At 32.5% G+C, this 20887-nt stretch overlaps 1 pseudogene; it reads right to left on the reverse strand.

The window, feature by feature from the left end:
- Positions 1-678: 678 nt before the first annotated feature.
- LOC120126401 lies at positions 679-2234 on the reverse strand (annotated as a pseudogene).
- Positions 2235-20887: the final 18653 nt, after the last annotated feature.

Below are 20887 nucleotides of genomic sequence, written 5' to 3' on the forward strand. Positions count from 1 at the left end.
CCCAATCTTTACGAGGGCCACTCGTTTCAACTTTGGTTTAAAGTCAAAAGAAATTAATCATCAGGGGACCCGAAATACACGTCGGATCTATAGCCACATAAAACGTAAAATTAGTTCAAAGCAAATTAAAGGGTAAGATGTTGATATTTTGCATTGACAATTTGAGATGAAGGTACGTGCCGTTTGATCTTCTAGGGAAAATGAGGGTTTTCAATGTTTTTGTATTTGAGGGAATCCATCTAACGTTTATGAGATTTGTTTCGGTTTATGAATCGTCAATAAGTTTCGATGGCAATAAATTCTATCGATTAGGCTTGATTTTGTTTAAATCATGGTTTCCCCCCCCCCCCCTAAGGTACATCGTTAGAGATTTTATTATTATTAAAATTTTATTTTTTTATTGAAAAAAATAAAATTTATTAAGTAGGGAAGACTAAATTTAATTTGTTTGTTATCAAGAAATGGACTTTCATTGTTTAATTTGTTTTTGTTTAGAAAATTATTATTTTTTGAATAAATATGTAGACCAGTCCTTAAATTCAAGAAAATTAGATTTAAAACAAGTAAAATTCCAACTACCCTATTAAACTAAAATTAAGTGTTTCAAACAAGATACAAACTTGGAATTTAAGACAAGAAACTGTCTAAAACAAGATACAAACTCGGAATTTAAGACAAGAAACATGTCTAAAACAAGATACAACTTGGAATTTAAGACAAGAAACATGAGCGATTAATGATGCATAGTAAATCTAAGGAGTTGCATGGTGAATCTCATACTTTCTCATGATTGTGGTGTCATCTCTATCATCTTCGTCAAAATCTGTTGTTGGATTTGAGGTGCTACCGATGATTGAATGTACATTAGCCGATGAAATAAGGTGCTGAAAAGGGTTAGGAGGCGTAGCTGCTTCAGCCCCACCTTCCAATATCTTTACGACGTTCCTCATGGAAGGCCTAGCCTCTGGCAAGTATTGGACGCACCATAGAGCCACACTTACCATTGTCTTGGCCTTTTCCCTATCCTTTTCTTCAATTTCACAGTTGTCCCAAATCTCCTCCAATTCTCCCTTGTCAAATTTCTCCCATACTTGCTTCGGAAACCACTCTTGACTCTCACCTACAAAGTTCCTCCTCCTCCCGATAATCTCGAACAGCATCACCCCGAAACTATAGACGTCGCATTTGTAGCTCACTGGAAATGGCATCCAGATCTCTGGGGCTGCATATCCGGGAGTCCCTCCGACTCTCGACATGGTTATATTTGTGCTGTCTCGATGCACAACTTGCAAGTCCGAAATCGGCTATCTTTGGGCAAAAGTTGGAATCAAGCAAAACGTTTGCAGGTTTGATGTCATAATGGATTATTTTCTTAAGGCTGAAATGATGTAAATACTCAAGCCCTCTAGCAGCGCCAACTCCTATCTCATATAACTTGTCCCACTCAACTTCATGTTTATTCTCGAATAACAGTTGTCAAGAGATCCATTTTCCATGTATTCGTAAACTAAAGCTTTTGTGTTTGGTTCAAAGCAGAAGCCATAAAGCCTTACCAGATTCCGGTGATATGTTCTTCCTATGGTGTTGACCTCCGCCATGAACTGCTCCTCAATCCTTTTGTCTATGCCGTTGTTGTGGAGTAGTTTAACAGCTATGGGACGCCCATCCGGAAAATGTCCTCTGAAAACTTCTCCATACCCTCCTTGGCCTAGTATGGTAGAATAATTTGATGTGAAAATTTGAAGCAACTGGGCTGAAAATCTGGCTGGTTTTTCATCGAGCACCAGCTCTATGAGTCTTTCTATCGTTTGTTTCTCTAACACTGCTTCCACATCCACCGCGGCCTCAACTGGTGGCGCTGTTTGTTTCTGGTAATAAGCAATGAGCTCTGCTAACATCCTAGCCAACTCCCTTGCTTTCTCTGTTTCTTTGTCTGTCTCGTTTTCCTCGGAAAGACAATTACGTATAACACTAACAATTATCAATAAACCCACAATCCCTGAAATTAGGTCAAGTCAAACTCAATCATAAACATCAACAAAATGCATAAAAAGCTAAACAAATTAAAGTTAAGACTGCTCACCTCCAAACGCTCCAAATATTATTGCCGGTGTGTTGTCCCCCGGGTTTAAATATGGCATCCTCGCCTTGGATAGATTCTAGTCTTCGAGAATAGCTTAATACATGAGGTTTACTAGATTTATAATAACAAGTCTTCGAGTCAAACTAACGAGACATTTATAAATACAAGTCTCCCTTGTAATTTCCAACAACAGCAGCATATCAAGTAGAATGGGCTACACTAACGGTCCCACTTGCTCACCATTTTCGCATCTTAAAGAGAATAGAATTCTCCTACACCTATTTTATGCCCCTGTAAATACCCCACCAATCAAATTCAATTAACATTATATCTTCTTTTTTCATGTTGATTTTATATTTTAATTTTTTTAAATTTTATTTTCATTAAAATAACTTTAGTTTATGTTTTTTAGATATTGAATGCTAAAGTTTTAAAAATATTTAATTTTTTTAAAATAATTAATTTTTAATTAAATAAAAATTAATAATTCTTATATATCATGTTAAGTTATTTTATTATTTTAAATATAATATTTTTTCAAAAATGTAAATATTTTCTATAATATCAAAACAAAATTAATTATAAAAAATAAAAAAAATTAAATAAATTTGAGTCATTGTTGTTTTTAAAATATGAATCATATAAAATATTTATTTTTATTTTATAATTAGTATTTTTTTGAAATTATAGAAAAATATTTATCTTAAACCCAATAAAATAACTTAATATGATATATAATTGTTATTATTATTTATTTAATTGAAAATTAATTATTTTAAAATATTTTAAAATAATTTTAAAACTTTACCACATAATATCTAGAAAACATAAACTAAAACTGTTTTTTATTGAAACAAAATTCAAAAAGTTAAAATAAAAAATCAACATAAAAACATAAATTTAACTAAATTATTATAATAGTTTAATTATTTAAAAATATTAAATTTAATAATAGAAAAAGCAGATAGTTTAGAGAAAAAGAAATACATTAAATTAAATAAATTCACTTAAGTTGACAACATATTATTGGAAAAAGTAGGAAAAAGAATTACCAACGTTAACTTTGTTTTACAAAGAAAATAGAAAATAAAATAAACGTAAAGAAAATAGAGTTAACGTGAAACTTCTATTAGTTACACGCGTTTTAATTTGAGTGGTGAGATATTTCTAGGGCCATAAAATAGGGGTAGGAGAATCCTATTATCCTATTTTGTGACCCAGTAAATACTCCATCGATCAAATTAAAACATTAAGACTTCTGATGTATTTCATTTTTTATTGAACCGAATCGATGAGGCATAAAATATCGATTGAACCGAATCGATTTAATTAGAATACTTTGGTGTATTTCATTTTTTATCTGTTTAGATTAGGTTGTTAATTCAATTATATTATTGATTTTTGAAATTTGTTATATCTTCATATATAGTTTTTAGAAATCTCTCGGTTCACCAATGTAACCCCCAAATCCATGATTATTGATTCAGATCGACCCGAAACTCAAAGTTTGAACCCAAATTAGACCTTATAAAATAGTGGACAAAGTTTTTGTTAGTGGGTTTCAGTTAGGGCCCAAAAGAATTGATGTAAGTGATGAGTATTTTATGTTGTAAAAAGTAGAGGGATTAAAGGTACAATTATCGCCTTGATGTTTTGAAAGCTAAAAACTAGGGGTGTTCAAATTTTTGAACTAATTCGGTTAACCGACCGAACCGAATTAGTTCGGTTAATTCGGTCGGCCACCGAATTAGTTCGGTCGGTTAACGGTTAAGAAAATTTTTAGAATTTGGTTAACGGTTAATTAGGTTCGAATTCGGTTAATTAATCGAATTTACCGAATTAAATACATATAATATAATATATATATATATATATATAACTCAACCCAGGCTACAGCCCATCAGACTCATACAACAGCCCACTGCCCATTTAAATTTTAAAACCCATTTAAATTTTAAAACTAAATAAAATAAAATAACCTAAAACTAAATGTAAACTTTTACCAATCTCATTCTCATCTCACAATTCTCAGTTCCTCACCCCACCCGAGCTTTCGCCTTTCATCAAACCCTCATTCCTTCTCTCTCTATCCCTCTCTCAGTCTCTCTAATCTCGATTCAGGTTAGTTTTCTAACTTAAAAATTTTAGATTTTCTCTTTGATTAGTTTACATCTCTCATAAAAAATTTAATCACTTGTTTGATTTAGGGTTTGTGATTTGATATCGTTTCTGTGTTTGGGATTTTTCTCTTTTCTTTTATTTGTTTACTGTTTCGGTTCCATGTTTCGGTTCTGTTTGGTGACCTTCTTGTTCTGGGTTTTTAAGGTATCTTGGTCACAATATCTATGTATTTGCTTCTCTTAAAATTTGATATAAAAGGAAAAATAAAACCTTGCTTACAGAGGAAATGATGGTTGTGCCTGTGTAACTACTACACGAATCCTTTTTTTCTTTCTAATTCTAGAGCTCGAATTCATAAGTGAACATGTGCAAAAAAATCTAGAAAGCCATAGGCCACCAATTTACATCTTGACTTGTGGTTTTTTCAGTAGTAAAGAGAAAGCCAAATATTAACATAAATTGTCAGAGGCCTGGTGAATTTCAACTTTCTTTCCAATTGCATATTTACCCAACTTCTTTAAAATCCAAATGAGAATGAGCTTTAGTAATTAAATGGTATTTAAGTTCCTTTGGAAAAGTAAAAAACGGGCCACCACATAATTTGAAAATTGAAGTCCAGTGGTCTAACAATTAAAACAATGACAAAACTAAATATTTTTTATGCAAATTGAAAATTTTGAGGGTGAAGCGATAATTATAATGAACAAGTAGGGAACCATTTGCTTTTATCCTTTTTCCCTGTATTTGGTTTATTTATCACTCCAGTGTAAATATTCTACTTGATATTTTTGGTGTCAGTCTTTAAATAGTCATTCGTGAAATGTATTATTTTGTAATAAAAAAATGGTATTTAGTTATGCTTTCTGATTTATTTTGAGTTATGTTATCTTAATGTGATTATTTATTACTTTTTTTACTTCTCATATTTTGCTGTAGATATCCAATATGACAGCATCTGCTAAGGGAAGTGTTTAACCCCCTTTATCAAATTCTACAAATTCAACGACTGAAGCTTCAAGTCAAATCAACAACACAAGAGGGACTGCAAGTAAACGAAAAGCTATTCCTTTAAGGTCAGAAGTATGGACTCACTTTACTAAGTTTTTAAATAGTGAGGGTAAAGGCAAGGGTAGATGCAATCATTGTGAGAAAGAATTTTGTTGTGATGGGAAAAAAAATGGAACTGGGTCATTAATATATCACATGAAACAATGTAAGAAAAATCCTAACAACATTGACACTAATCAAAGCAATTTAGTGTTACCTAGTAAGGATATTCGAGGAGAAGTAGGACATCTCACAACTTGGAAATTTGATCAAGAAACAACTAGAAAGGTTTTAGCCCAAATGATTGTGACTGATGAATTGCCTTTCAAGTTTGTTGAGAGTGAAGGATTTAGAAAATTTATGTCTGTAGCATGCCCCAAGTTTCGTATTCCTTCAAGATTGACTATAACTAGAGATATTTATCAGTTGTACTTGGATGAAAGGACTAAGCTGAAACAATATTTAAGAATTTCATGTTCTAGAGTTTGTTTAACTACTGATACGTGGACCTCTATGCAAAGAGTTAATTATATGTGTCTCACTGTGCACTTTATTGATAACGATTGGAAATTGAATAAGAAAATCATAAGTTTTTATCCAATTTCTAGTCATAAAGGAGATGCAATTGGGCTGATGATTGAAAAATGCTTATTAGATTGGGGGATTGATAAGTTGTTCACTGTCACCGTTGACAATGCAACTTCGAATGATGTTGCTATTGGTTATTTAAGAAAGAGATTTAGTCCTCGAGGGGGTTGCATTGCAAATGGTAAATATCTTCATATAAGATGTATTGCACATATTGTGAATTTGATTGTTGTTGAAGGTTTAAAGGAAATGAACAAATCTGTTGCACGTGTTAGGGGGGCTGTGAAATATGTGAGACAATCTCCAGCTAGATTGAAAAAGTTCATGGAGTATGTTGAGATGGAAAAAATTGAGAGCAAACAAATGTTATGTCTTGATGTTTGTACTAGGTGGAACTCTACATATTTAATGACAGACACTGCTGAAAAATTTGAGAGAGCTTTTGAGAGATTTGAGGAGCAAGATACAAATTTTAGGGTTGAACTTGAGTTAGGAGAGGGCTGGCCAACTGTAAATGATTGGACTTGTGTTAGAAACTTGAGGGATTTCTTGGAACATTTTTATGAAGTCACTTTGCGAGTTTCAGGTACTTCATATGTCACATCTAACAGTTTTTTTGATGAACTTACTGAAATTTGCATACTTTTAAGGGATGTTCAATTAAGTGCTGATGTTGAATTTAGTGTTATGGCCATGAGGATGAAAGATAAATTTGAGAAATATTGGGGTGATATTGAGAAGATGAATATGCTTGTTTTTGTTGGTTGTGTTTTAGATCCTAGGCAGAAATTAAGTTATCTTGAATTTGCACTTAGTGAGATGTATGATTCAGAAAAAAGTTTTGAAGTGATGCAAAAGCTGAAAGAGACTTTGAATGAATTGTATGATGAGTATAAGCCTCGAGTCTCTAGTGATGGAAACCGTTTAAATGTGAGAATTTCTGAACTGCAACAAAAAGTGAAAAGACACATGAAAGATTTGTATAAAAGGCGTGTGATTGAAATTGGTGGTGAGGATCAAACATCTGAATTAGATAAATATCTAGGGGAGGCTGTTGAGAATTATGATGATGAATTTGATATCTTGTCATGGTGGAAAGTCAATAACCCTAGATTTCCAGTTCTGTCAAATATGGCCAAAGATGTATTAGCTATACCGCTTTCTACCGTCGCTTCAGAGTCTGCATTTAGTACCGGTGGACGTGTGCTTGATCAATTTAGGAGTTCTTTAACTCCTAAAATGGTACAAGCTCTTGTGTGTACTCAAGACTATATTAAAAAGTCATCAACCGAAGAGGAGATCAAGAAGTTTGAAGAACAAATTCAAGAGCTTGACAAGATTGATAATGGTATGTTGATTCTTTATTAATTAATTTTAATTTAATAAGTGAATTTACTTTGAGGAGAATTGACACAACATTAATTGATTTAATCATTTTAACTTTTAGATTTATCTTGGAATGCATTACAACCTACCCTCAATTCATGAGCTCATAGGATTCTGCACTGCAGCACTGTGAGTATGACTGTATGAGTTGAAGGGTATGCATTAATTGTAAATTGCATTATTGCAATGTATTTTTTAATTTATATATATGTTTTTTATACTGTATTTTTAGATTTAAAATAATATCTTTTTCTTGTAGAGATAATGCAAATGGAATTTTTTTTGGGAGGATTCAGTTGGTGCAAAAGGAGTATTTTGAATACTGTTTTTTTGTGGTAATTTCTTCCCTTACATTCATTTTAATAAGAGCTTCATCAACCTGAAATAAGATTGTATTACATTAGATTGAGTTAGCTTAGCACTTATAATTTTAGCATTGGTTGATACTTAATAGATATATTTGATGTTTATACCTTGGATTGTTTTTATTGTTTTTGATAGTTCGAATTGAATTTTGCATCTCTTTATTTTTATATTGTGCACTGTGCAGGTAATATGTTCTCTTAAGATATGAATTATTCTGCACTTGATAGAGAACATCTTGGTTGGTACGGCAGCCTCAGTAAACAACTTAGTAGTTAGCACATCCTTCTTCATGCACCAACACTTAAAGTGTAAACTGTTTGTATACTGAATTATGCTTCCAGTTCTGCATTCTGCACTTTGTTCTGATTTATTTGGTAGAAGTGCAATATTGTTGGTTATTTTTGAACTAAATTGATAGATACAAATATCTTATTTTAATATAATATTTGAATCAAATTAATTAGATATTGTAAACTGTTTTTTAATTAAAAAAATATTAAATTCAAAAATTTAAAAAAAAATTCGGTTAATTCGAAAATTAACCGAATTAACCGGAATTTGTTCGGTTCGGTTAATTTTTTCATATAAAAAGTTCGGTTCGGTTAATGGTTAAAGAAAAAAAAATTCGGTTAATTCGATTATGGTTAATTCGGTTCGGTCGGCCACCGTTTTAACCGAATGAACACCCCTACTAAAAACCATTCCTTTATATTATGATTATACGTGAACTACTCCCCCTTAACTTCTCACCAAATACTCTTCTTCTTTTTATATTTTATTTCTTTCTTCTTCATTCCAAGTGAGATTATAAGAGTTTCAAGTGTAGTAGTGTTCAACCAAGGTAAGAATAACTCCCTCTATCCTTCAAGCTTTGTTTTAAGCTCCATTTCATTAGTTTTAGTCATAGAAACAAAAATGGGTTTTGTGAAGTTTTTGGGAGAGTTTATGATTCTAGTTTGTTTTAGTGGATTCAAGTTATAGATTATATCTTAACTTCAATTCAAGAAGCTAGTTGGATTAGTAATCCCTATTCTTACTGTAACACCCCAACCCATATCCGACCCCGAATACGAGTCCGAGATGTCACATTGACTTTTTAAAACGATGTTCTTACAAGATAACAAAACATTTGAACTCAATTTAAGAAAATACAATAATATTCTATTATATTATGCTTCATTATAAAAATTCAAGTAAAAAATGTATTTATGTCACATTGACTTTTTAAAACAATGTTCTTACAAAATAACAAAACATTTAAACTCAATTTAAGAAAATACAATAATATTATATTATATTATGCTTCATTATAAAAATTCAAGTCAAAAACGTATTTATGAACATTACTATACGGTATGAACAGTATCGTGAACAGAACCATGAACAGTGAACAGTGTACCGATGCACTGCTATAGTAACGTGAACAGTGTACCGATGCACACAAATTTCGAATAAAAAATGTGTATCGATGCACTGCTACAGTACTGTTACAGTAACTTTGGTAAAATATGTATAAATTCATAAAAATCTAAGTTTTCATTCGTATAAAATTATCATTTACATATACACATTTAAACCATTACAAAACTCAATCATATGATTTTACAAAACCGATTAGAACATATCGGATTTAAACCTTTATTTACATGCCAACCACTATCCTTATTACAAAATACATACTATACATTTCTTTTCTGATCTGATCTTTGGAAAGGAGAAACTGACATGTCTTGCATAACTTTTTCCAATCTTCATCTTCTCAAAACCTACACATGAAACAATCACACGCTAAGTCGTTGACTTAGTGAGGCATGAAAACATATGATATTACTCTACTCATATCAATGCATAAACGATTAATAATATCATATCATATAAAAGCATATACCATTAACAATACTTATCAGTAATCATATTACTATCATTAATTCATTTATATCATGTAAGCATATACTGATCCTTTCTATACTCACCATCGGGCATCCATGTCATTTCACAACAGAGCACACATAGTATCATATCAAGTTATTTATTATCTTTAAAGACCATGTATTATCCCATGTATACTTTTGAGAACTTAAGGTATATGAGTACATTGAGGTTGTGCACAATTATGCTGTCACCACAGTTCGTATAAATGTCCCGAAGGACCAGTCCATAGATTCTGAAGAACCTAGGTAAACAATCCATATGTCCCGAAGAACATAGGTAAACAATCCATATGTCCCGAAGAACATAGGTAAACCCTCGACCTTTGGCATGTCAACTATACCCCTAGCTCTCATATCACATAACATGGGCATTATCATTTATAACAGTTCACATATTAACATCACTTATTCATATCATTTCTTTTATAAACACATATCTCTTCTTTTCTGTCACGTATCACATGTACGTGTAATCATTGATCTTATGATCACGTATTTCTTTTCTTCTGTCACATACCACATGTATGTGTAAACATCTATCTCATATCATATAACATGTATCACATAATGCATATTCATGTAATCATATAGATTATGTCACATATAATAACATATATCCATTTTCATGTACTCATGCACACATAAGAATCACATCAATCACATAACATTTTAGGAGTCACTTCTTACCATAGTAACTTCGTCGCTGGCTCATCGCAATCCAATGTTTATTCGATAATATAAGTACAATTAAATTGCACTTACCTTAGCCTTGCTTGCTTTGATTCAGTCCTAACTCTTCGATTGTTCCGTAACTCGTTTAGGCTCGATATCTACATAACATAAATTTCAAGACGATTTTCAAAAGCCTAAACCTTATAACTTGGTATTAATAACTTAGGCTAATTTAATAAACCAAAAATTCACTTTTCCTTTAGGAGTGTACCGATGCACTATGGATGCATCGGTACCCAAAATAGCTTCGAAATTTCCATGCATCGATGCACCCCTTAATGTATCGATGCACCTTCAAAATTTATCTTAGTGCATCGGTACCCATTCATAGTGTACCGATGCACCCTGCACATAACAGACTTTTTCACCCGAAAATTCATCAATTCTTCACTAAATTTCCTCATATAAAACTCCTTTCATACCATTAAACTCGACTACTATTACTTAAACCAACTTATATCCATATAAACCATCTTTATCTTCCATATCTCATCATGATTCTTACAATTAAGAATCATACCAAACTTTCCATATTATCCAAACTTAATTCTAACACTTCTAACTTCTTATTCTCTCATAGATGACAAGTCAAATTCATCCTCCAAATTTATTTAAATCTTCTTATTCAAAATTTCACTTAAAAACCCATTTTATTTAATCTTTCATAACTGTTTTATCTTTTGATTTTAAGATAACTTAAGTTTTCCTTAAGCTTAGTTATAATCTAATGATCAAAACCCAAACTTTAAATCAACAAATAATTAACTAATGAGAAAACTTACCTTTGCAAGCTTGACTCTCTCTTTCTCTCGTACATGAAGAAGAAGAAGAAGAAGAAGAAGATGAAGTGAATAAAATATCTCTTCATCCTTATCCTCTCATACATATATATCATCATTTTTTTTATTTCAAAGTCAAATTACCATTTTGCCCTCTCATTCTTTTAATAATTACTAATAACCCTTCAAGAATTATTTTTAAATAAGACATTGAACTATTCAACTTTTCCACTTTAATCACCAAATTCTGAAATTTTAAAATTTAATCACTAACCCGTAGTTTGGGATGTTACACTTACCTTTGTTTAGTGAAGGAGATAAGAGAAAGCTCAAGAACTAAAAGAAAGGAAAATTTTAGTCTTGGTTGAGTTGAGAAAGTTCTAGCCATCCAAGAAACAAGGTAACACATTTCCAACCCTTCTATACTCTTAGTGATTCATTGGAGGAGCAAGATAGTATTATGATTGAGTTTGAGCATGATAAGTAATCAAATGGTAGATTTCATATTTTAGAATTTTAAATATATTTAAAGCCTTGTTTATGCTCATTTGTATCTACATAAAACATTAAAAATGTTTGGGGACCTCACAAAAGGTCTTTGTGATAGAAGAATAAGAGTTTTCATACCTATTTTATGCTCTCTGGAGGTCGATTCTCGATACTGGAGGGTCAGTATCGATACTTGTTCTTCATTTCTTGGTAAAATTATGATTTTCTGGGTAGGTGTATCGATACTTTTTTAAGAGTATTGATACCGAGGGCATGGTCTCGAGACTCCCAGGCGTGGTATCGAGATACATTTTTCCATAAGCATTTTAAGTTTTGTTACTTCCATATAGTATCGAAACTTTGTCAAGGGAATCGATATTGAAGGGCCAATATCGATACCAATAGTCTGTTTTGGGCTAAAAAGTCCATTTTAAAGGATTTAGACGCGAGGTATCCCAACACTTCATTATTTATCAAATAAGACTACAAGTAAAAATATTAATGATGTTAATTACATTTAGAAACAAGATCAATTAGAGTGACATAAAACTAGCCTTGATTGATACTCGAGAAACGACCAGGACACCTGAGATTTCTTTAGAAAATGCTAGCATTATCGAAAGTATAGATGCAGTCCATATATATTCCTAGGTAGTGCGCGAGGAACTTAAAGCTAACTAGCTTGGGCGCAATGTCCGACACTCAAGGAGTGGGCTAGTCGAGGGGGTTGACCGATGTAGAAATTCTGGGTAACCAGCCTCGGTAGACTAGAGGGGTGTGTGAGCTCCGAGATGTAGAAACCTCAGCCGCACTATGATGTCTACCATAGAGTAGAGAGTGCAATATACGAGTATACTCACTATTGCATTTTATCAGTTAGCATGAGCATGACATGAATACTTTTAGTATGATTTAGTTGTTTGTGTGGAACTGGCTAGTTATCTCAGTGTTTGGAATTTGTTTCCTTACGCAGGTTAGTCGAGGAGTATTCAGGAGACCTTTTTGACAACAATGACCCAGACCCAGATAGTGCAGAGTACGTCTCTGATCATCTTCTTAGAGGGCATATATATACTTGTGAAACTTTTGTATATTGTTTTATGAGTCGTAACTTATTTTGACAATGGTCTATATGATTTGAATTACAAATTTTTGGGAGCTCCTAATGTAAACTATTTTAATTAAACTGTGGTTGATTTATTTTAGCATGAATATTTAGAAATGGTCGTTTTAAATGGAGAAGCTAACAAGAAAAATTTTGGCTACCCACTTCGGTAGTTCCATGTAATATTCTGATTGGTCGATTGTGTGTCATACTGGTATATGATTTTACAATCAGAGTCTTCTACAGCTAGCCTACATCCCATAAATATAGACTTCTAGTTAGCAACAGCTCATAGACAAGTCTTCTAAGAAACTCATGTAATTTGACACGAAATCAATTTCCGAACTTTTTCACGTGAATTTTTTGTAAGACGTAAATCTAGTAAAAAGGTAATTGTAGGTATCCGACCTTACATAATCTAAAAAAGTTTGTGGTGATTGCAAAATGTAAAATCATTCACTTTAAGTCGAAATGTGATCCGGTGATGAGCGTCCTAGATTATCACTTTTTACTTGTTAATTTTCTCATTTTTATGAGTTTATTACTGCTGATTTGAAAACTTCTCCATACCCTCCTTGGCATAGTTTGGTAGAATAATTTGACGTGAAATTTGAAGCAACTGGGCTGAAAAACTGGCTGGTTTTTCATCGACCACCAGCTCTATGAGTCTTTCTATCGTTTGTTTGTCTAACACTGCTTCCACATCCACCGCGGCCTCAACTGGTGGCGCTGTTTGTTTCTGGTAATAAGCAATGAGCTCTGCTAAAATCCCAGCCAAGTCCCTTGCTTTCTCTGTTCTAATTCTAGAAACTTGTTCATCATTCTCGCATCTTAAAGAAACACTCGATCTAGCCGAATCGATTTAATTAGAATACTTTGGTGTGTGTATTTCATTTTTTATTTATTTAGATTAAGTTGTTAATTCAATTCTATTATCGAGTTTTGAAATTTGTTATATCTTCGGATATAGTTTTCAGAAACCTTTTTGTCCATCAGAGTCTCCTACGGCTAGCCTACATCCCATAAATATAGAATTCTGGTTAGCGACAGCTCATGGACAAGACCTTTAACAAACTCATGTAATCTGACACGTAACCGACTTCCGAACATTTTCACGTGAATCTCAAATAACACTTAGATTTGTTAAAAACGTAATTTTAGGTATCCTACCTTACATAATCCAAAAAGGTTGGTGGTGACTGCAAAAAGTAAAATCATTCACTTTAAGTCCAAATGTGATCTCGGGTAATTGTAAGCTCAGCCTTCGGTTGTTTTCCGTTGGCAGATCAGTAACTTGGGCAGTTTGTGGAGCACGGTCGCAGTAAGACTTCCAACATCTCATTCAGAATATTGTATTGTAGCTTTAGTTGACATGTGTATACAGAGAACCTTATTCATGTATAGTTTTGTAAAACATTGAGATGTATTATTTTGGTTTTAAATTATATGTTACGAAGTTTCGATTTGTAAAATGTTTTAATAACTGGTTGTATGTTGTATGATACCATTTAGTATTCAAAAATCAGGGGTTGTATCGGTAGTCTAATGTGGCACTTTAAACCCATTCGGGTTTAGAGTGCTACAATGTACGCTGATATTAATGCCTGGCTGGTATTTCTTCAACCCTTTGGCAACCTCTCTATAATAATTACAGAACAGAACAGAACCGGGTAAATATATGCATGAAAAAGATAATTTTTAGTGTCCTCGTGTCTCGTGCATAAACACAAACATGCACGCTCGTACAAAAATCATAAAATTTACTTCATAAGCCTTCATATTAGATGAACAAGGTGGAAAAACTCATCAATAGAATCTTGTTGAATGGTAATCATGTACAAACTACAATATAGTTAAATATATAGGAAACAATGTATCTCACCTAGCTATGAACGTTGAAGCTGCAGCAAAATTGGATTGATGAACCACCTGAGGAGCAGCTCCATAATAAGTCATTCTCCATGATGACCCATGTTTAACTAAGAAGTTATAACTCTTTGGTAACTGATTAAATGGCCAGGGTGTATGATCCGACCACAAATCAGTAACAAACATCTTCAACATAAATATATGTACTCACTAAATTTTTTCTGCTAATTCTTCAAATTGCTGTTGCTGTATCTTTTTCGGTCGCGTGGAATTTGTCGCGATTTCGGACATAGTGGGCGTTATTGCGGTGATTGCGGGTATCTTGGTCACATAATAACAATCGCGGACAACAATCATTATATCACGGACGCTATTGCGGTCGTGGATCGCTATTTAAATCCCTGTAATCAGTGGCGTATCTAGAAATATTTTTAAGTGTAGGCACATATATACTAATAATAGAAAATTTTCAGATGGGGTAAGCACAAATAAAATTTAAGGGTGGACATCATCAATAAAATTGATAACTAATACAAAGAAATTTATATTTCAGGTGGGCATCATGTACATCTGCCACTGCACAGGGGAGCAAACGTGAACCATTAGACTTCATTATAATTCTATAAATTTGTATGTAGCCCTAGAGAATAAGTCATTTAGCTATGACGTGCATTGGTAGAATATTTGATGATTGATCCGTCTACTTTGGATTGCTTTTTCTTAATATAGTTCAAAATGAAAGTCTTTACTTTATTCGTTTTCTCTTATAAAAAGAACAAGTCCCCATGATTTGCAATCCCAAGAAGACATAAACCTTGATAAATTGCAGGAATTGAGTTCCATACATTTTAGTATAATGAAGGTAAAAAATTTTGTTCCCTCAAACAGACAAATGATGACTAAGAACAAATTTTTTGTTCCCCAAAGCCGAATGGGTGAAAATGTTTATTTTAGTATCAAGGTTGCTTATAACAATCAATGAGAAGTGAAATGCAGAAATGAAAATAGTGACGCGAAAGATTCGGCTGAAATAGAAAACAGAGGAAATACCGATAGCAATGCTGATGATACGGTCGCGGCATTTTTGTACGATAGAGGTCATCAATTTGAGAAAGTGCTGTGAGGCTAAAGACAGTAGTTTGAATACTAAAGGTGAAGAAATAAATGTGAAGCACAAGTAATTTTATTTCTCTTTAGATACTCAATGCATAGCACGATGAGTTACTGGAAGATTTTTTTTTTACAGATGCTAATGGAGAAAGTTGGAGCATTCTCAAGAGCCATGCGGGTGAAGAGATAAGCAGCCAAAATGGATGATGATGCCAAAAAGATGAAAAACACAAACTCCTCTAGGGCTGGAAGGTTGGTTCTAACCTTAAAGTTTTTGAACCATTTTTTTTTCTTTTATTGATGAATTTGTCTGTTAGGATCCTTTAACACATCGGATGGTCTGTTTGTAAACGTTATTGGTCGTCTCATGGATGACATAGTATCATATATGGTACTCATTTAATAAAAAGATTTATTTGAACTTGTCTTGTACAGAATTTAACAATTATTTTGGTGGCTCATTCTAATTGAAGTTCGAGCAATTGAGAGAGCATGCACCTTCCAGCGTTGAATGCTACATGAAGCAACACAACCTTTCAGAGCAACTTACGCTTAAAGCATCTGAGAAACTGCTGGAGGATGCATGGAAGGATGTAAATGAAGAATGCATGAGAACTACATGTATCCCAAGAGATCTGCTCTTACGACATATGAACTTCGCTGGAGCATCATATTTGTTTTACAAACTTGGAGATGGATACACATCCGGAATATGTGAAAGATGACATCCGTGCTTTGTTCGTTGACCCAATACCTATTTAAAGACTATCATTTTCCTACTTTCTTGTGCTCGGTCATGCATATTTAAGTCTGTTTTAAGATTATCTTATTCGGTCATGACAAACGAGGAAAATGTTACGTGAAAATTGCGGTGTGAAGTGAAATCACACCAATAGCAATGAGCAGCGAGTGTTATTTAATGGGTAGCGGCCAATCGCGACAATAACATACCGTTATTCCGCTTAAAAAAATTCATGACCGTGATACCTGCAATGATCACAATAGCATCCGTTATACCGCAACCGCGATAAATGTAATGCGACCGAAAACGCAACCGTAACCGCAATTTAAATCCCTGCTTATAAACTCACTTTTCAAAGAAAATTTTAAAATATGCATTTGACCAGAGATTAAAAAAGTTCGAGAATCGATTAAATGTGGGTAAAAGTTAGTACCTTAAAAAGTCCAAACTTGATACCTAGTCAATCATACATTGTTTTCATATTGAAATTTATGAGTTCGAAATTACTTTAAAATAAGATCCTTTTCATGGATGTAAATTTATTTAAATTGATTGTTTTGAGAATGACATGGTTTACTCAATTTTTTTTCAGATATGTACTTTTATTTTGAGAAATTAACCTAGATCACGCCCTCATAATTTATGAAACTATCTCATTAATTCTCAAACAAATTAACATTGCAATTTACAATTTTGTTGGCTCATCCTTTCGTGATTATCTATTGACTTTGATCAAGAGATTATGATCGGAGATGATTATCAGAAGGCTTCAGGAAATAAGGATCAACTCTACATAGACATGCTACACACCTTATATAAAGATATAGTTTGGTTGAGAGTGAGTGCATACAAGTTAACAAAAAATTACACAGTTGAAGTGAATTTACTATCTCTAATCAAAATCTATAAACATAAATTGTTTAATTGAATTATACTAAATCTTAAATAAATGTTTAATATGATAAAATATTTTTAAATATCAGTAAGCACCATTTCATTTTTTTTATTCACCATACCCTACCACTACCATTACCATCCACCCACCAAGCACTACCCCATGTTTCCCTCCTCCTCCACTACAATTCCAAGTTACTATTTCCTCATTATCATTAGCTGTCATTTCACTAAAATCCAAAATCCCATTGCTTTCAATTGGAGCTAAAATTCCACCTGGGACACACCATTGAATTCTCCATGTTGGTTCCTTCCTTGTCTTACATCGAAATAATGGACAGGGTTTCTTTTTCTAATGGTGTAAGCACCATCTTATTATTCACCCCACCATCCCATGTTTCCTGCAAGATTAAATGCACAACCAAACCCCCCTAAGTTGTAATAATTCATATTAAACTTATCTAAAAAGGGCTATAAAAGCCGAATCAGAATGTAAGACAGGGAGAAGGGGTTTATGCTCGGTTTCTAACAGAAATACAAAATATTATCCAAAAAAATCCCAACAAAAACACTGTAATACTCTGTTCTCCAGCAATAACAGAAACTTTGAAGGTTACTACTCTTCAACTATTTTTACTTAATTTCGAATTTTTCTTTATTTTTGGGTGTTCCTTGCTCTGTTATTTTCGAAACTCAATACAATTTTTTTAATGCTATGTTTGTGTCTGTAATTTGATACCATAAAATACATGCATGTATTCGAATATAAAAAACGAACCAATATATATATACATATCGACTCAGGGATTAGAAGCATATATTCATAGGTCTGGACGATCAGGGAATGTTAGGATTGCTGTCATGCTTTATGATCCAGTTAATTATCCAGTGTGAGCCTCCACGTGATGTAGAAGCATATATTCATAGGTATGGACGAACAGGGAATGTTAGGATTGCTGTCATGCTTTATGATCCTAAATATGCAAGCATATCAAAGATTGGAAGAGAATCTGGTGTGAAATTTGAGCGATCATCTGCTCCTTAACCTCATGATATTTGCAAAATCTGCTGGTGTAGAAGCGGCAAAAATAATATATAATGTATATGTATATATATATACATATATTTTATTACTTTCGAACCTAGCCTAATCAACCCAACAAATAACAGTAAATAATATTAAAAAAATAAAAAAGAGGGTCTATTCTTACTGGTGTCGTCGGAGGTTCGCAATGGTCGGGGTAGCCGAACGGTCTAGGGCCGATATCGAGTATTTCTAAGGGGTTTTCGGTGGTTTTAGGCCTATGGGTGATTTTGGGTTCGCTTTGGTGATTTCGGCCACCGCACGTGAGGGCCGGCCGGCGGCCGTAGCCAACTAGGGGGTGCGGAGAGCATCTCCTAATTTTTTTTCTTTTTTTTTATGAAGTTTCGATGAAGAATGAAATTAAACAAGTTGGCATATATATAGGAAGTTTATTGGGTTATTTACGTTTTAAATCCCTTGAAAATTATCGTATTTTTATATTTTGGTCACTGTAGGGACAAAAATTAATATTTTAGTTTTTCGATGTGCATGCTTTAATTTTGTAGTAAATTAACTGTTTTAGTCCCTAAACTTTACTTTTTTTTCATTTTGATACTAAACCTTTCGTTTCTAATTTATTACAGTTTTATTATTCTGTTTTATTTTATTTTAATTCAGTCACTGTTCGTTTCTGATTTAGCTACTGTTATTTTAATTTTTATAGTTTTTTCATTGTTTATTTCTGATTTAGTTACTAACTTTTATTTTATTTTAATTTATTCACTATTCTAATTTATTTTAATTTAGCTCCTTTGCATGTTTAATTTTAGTTTAGTAATTTAAAATTTATGCAATTAGGTACTTAAACTTTTAATTTTTTTAAAACTCGATATTTTAGTCCTTTGACCTTTTAATCCCCGAACTTCGATTAGACTTTAAATATTAACATAATTAAATAGGTTAAATAGAGCCTCCATTTTAACTTAGATTTCAAACTAGTCTTCTAATTTAGGGGATAATTCGAGTTGGCTCTCGCGTAAATGCTCGAGGGACCATCTCAGTTATTCGATTCAATAATTATTTAAAATCAAATAGGATTAATATTAGAACCTACACATTTAGGTTTGAGCCCTAGGTTCTTTAATTTTCATAATTTGTCACCGTAAGTTAGAAAAAACCTTAATTTACTTTTAGTATAATTAGGATAAATAAAATTTTGCTTGATTGCATTGTTTTTATAAATCTAAGGCACTGTTCACTTATTAAGAAAATTAATAGTATATCTCCCGCGATCATGCTCAGGGGATGACTATTGGTAATTCCTTAAATAAGTCGACATCATTTTCAAAACGCATCATGTTTTTTAAAAACGAGTCAATGTTCGGTTATTAGGCACAATAGTTGATCTTTCGCATTTACGCTCGGGAGTGAATGATATCGGCCTTAATAAACGAATACCCTTTTCAACTTTGCATCCATAATGATTTTCAAATTAAATAAAGATTAAATTCAAAATTTCTGATTTTAAATATAGGGTAATCAACTAGGTACCAATTTTTGGGTGCTTGTGGGGTAGGGGTGTTCGTTCGGTTAAAACGGTGGCCGACCGAACCAAAATACCCTTAACCGAATTAATCGAATTTTTTTCTTTAACCGTTAATCGAACCGAACTTTTTATGAAAGTATTAACCAAACCGAATAAATTTCGATTAATTTTTTAATTAACCTAAATTTTTTAGAATTTTAGAATTTAATATTTTTAATTAAAAAAACAGTTTACAATATCTAATTAATTTGATTCAAACATTATATTAAAGTAAGATATTTGTATCTATCAATTTAGTTCAAAAAACCATCAAATTTGAAATTCTACAAAATAAATCAGAACAAAGTACAGAACTAGAAGCATAATTTTCCAGTTTACTGACCTGCTTTCATTAGTTACAAATAAAATATACATGGAACCAGCAAACCATCATTTTCCAGTTTACTGACCTGCTTTCATTCGGTGCTTATATGTAGCAGAGGCAAGGAATCAAACATTTTCGGATACACAAATATATTTGTGATCAATTAGTAACTAAGAATTTACAATAATACAATACCAAACCAAATTTGGTCCCAACTAACTTAAAGCACACACTTTTTAAAAGAAATCTTGCAGTTAAATGAAGCTTTTTACAAGGGTTCAAAGTGTATATAACACTGTTAACCACTAAATGCAGTAATGCACAACTAAATCACTTCCTACCATATAACATGAGTAGGAAATAACATTGAATTGTAAATGACAACAATTATCTTTACCATCTAATAGTTACATTCATCACTCCAATTCTTATAATCAGTCCAATTAGTTCATGAATTACATGCAGTTCGAAACTTTCCCAGAAATATCAACGAATTAACACCTATAGCCATGAAAAGGAAAAATAAACCCAAAACGTGTCTGAAATAAGGGGAAACAAAAACCTTTAGCGTCAAATTTAACCATCAAACCACCATATTTCCAAATACATTTCCAGATGGAAATATAATTTATTTATTTGTAAGTGCAAGGAACAACCAACAACATGCAATTAAACACTATTAATCCCATCAATAGAAGAAAGAGATGCTAA

The sequence above is a fragment of the Hibiscus syriacus genome, unplaced genomic scaffold, assembly GCF_006381635.1.
Source record: "Hibiscus syriacus cultivar Baekdansim isolate YM2019G1 unplaced genomic scaffold, ASM638163v2 tig00110458_pilon, whole genome shotgun sequence".
In the NCBI taxonomy this organism is placed as follows: Eukaryota; Viridiplantae; Streptophyta; class Magnoliopsida; order Malvales; family Malvaceae; genus Hibiscus; species Hibiscus syriacus.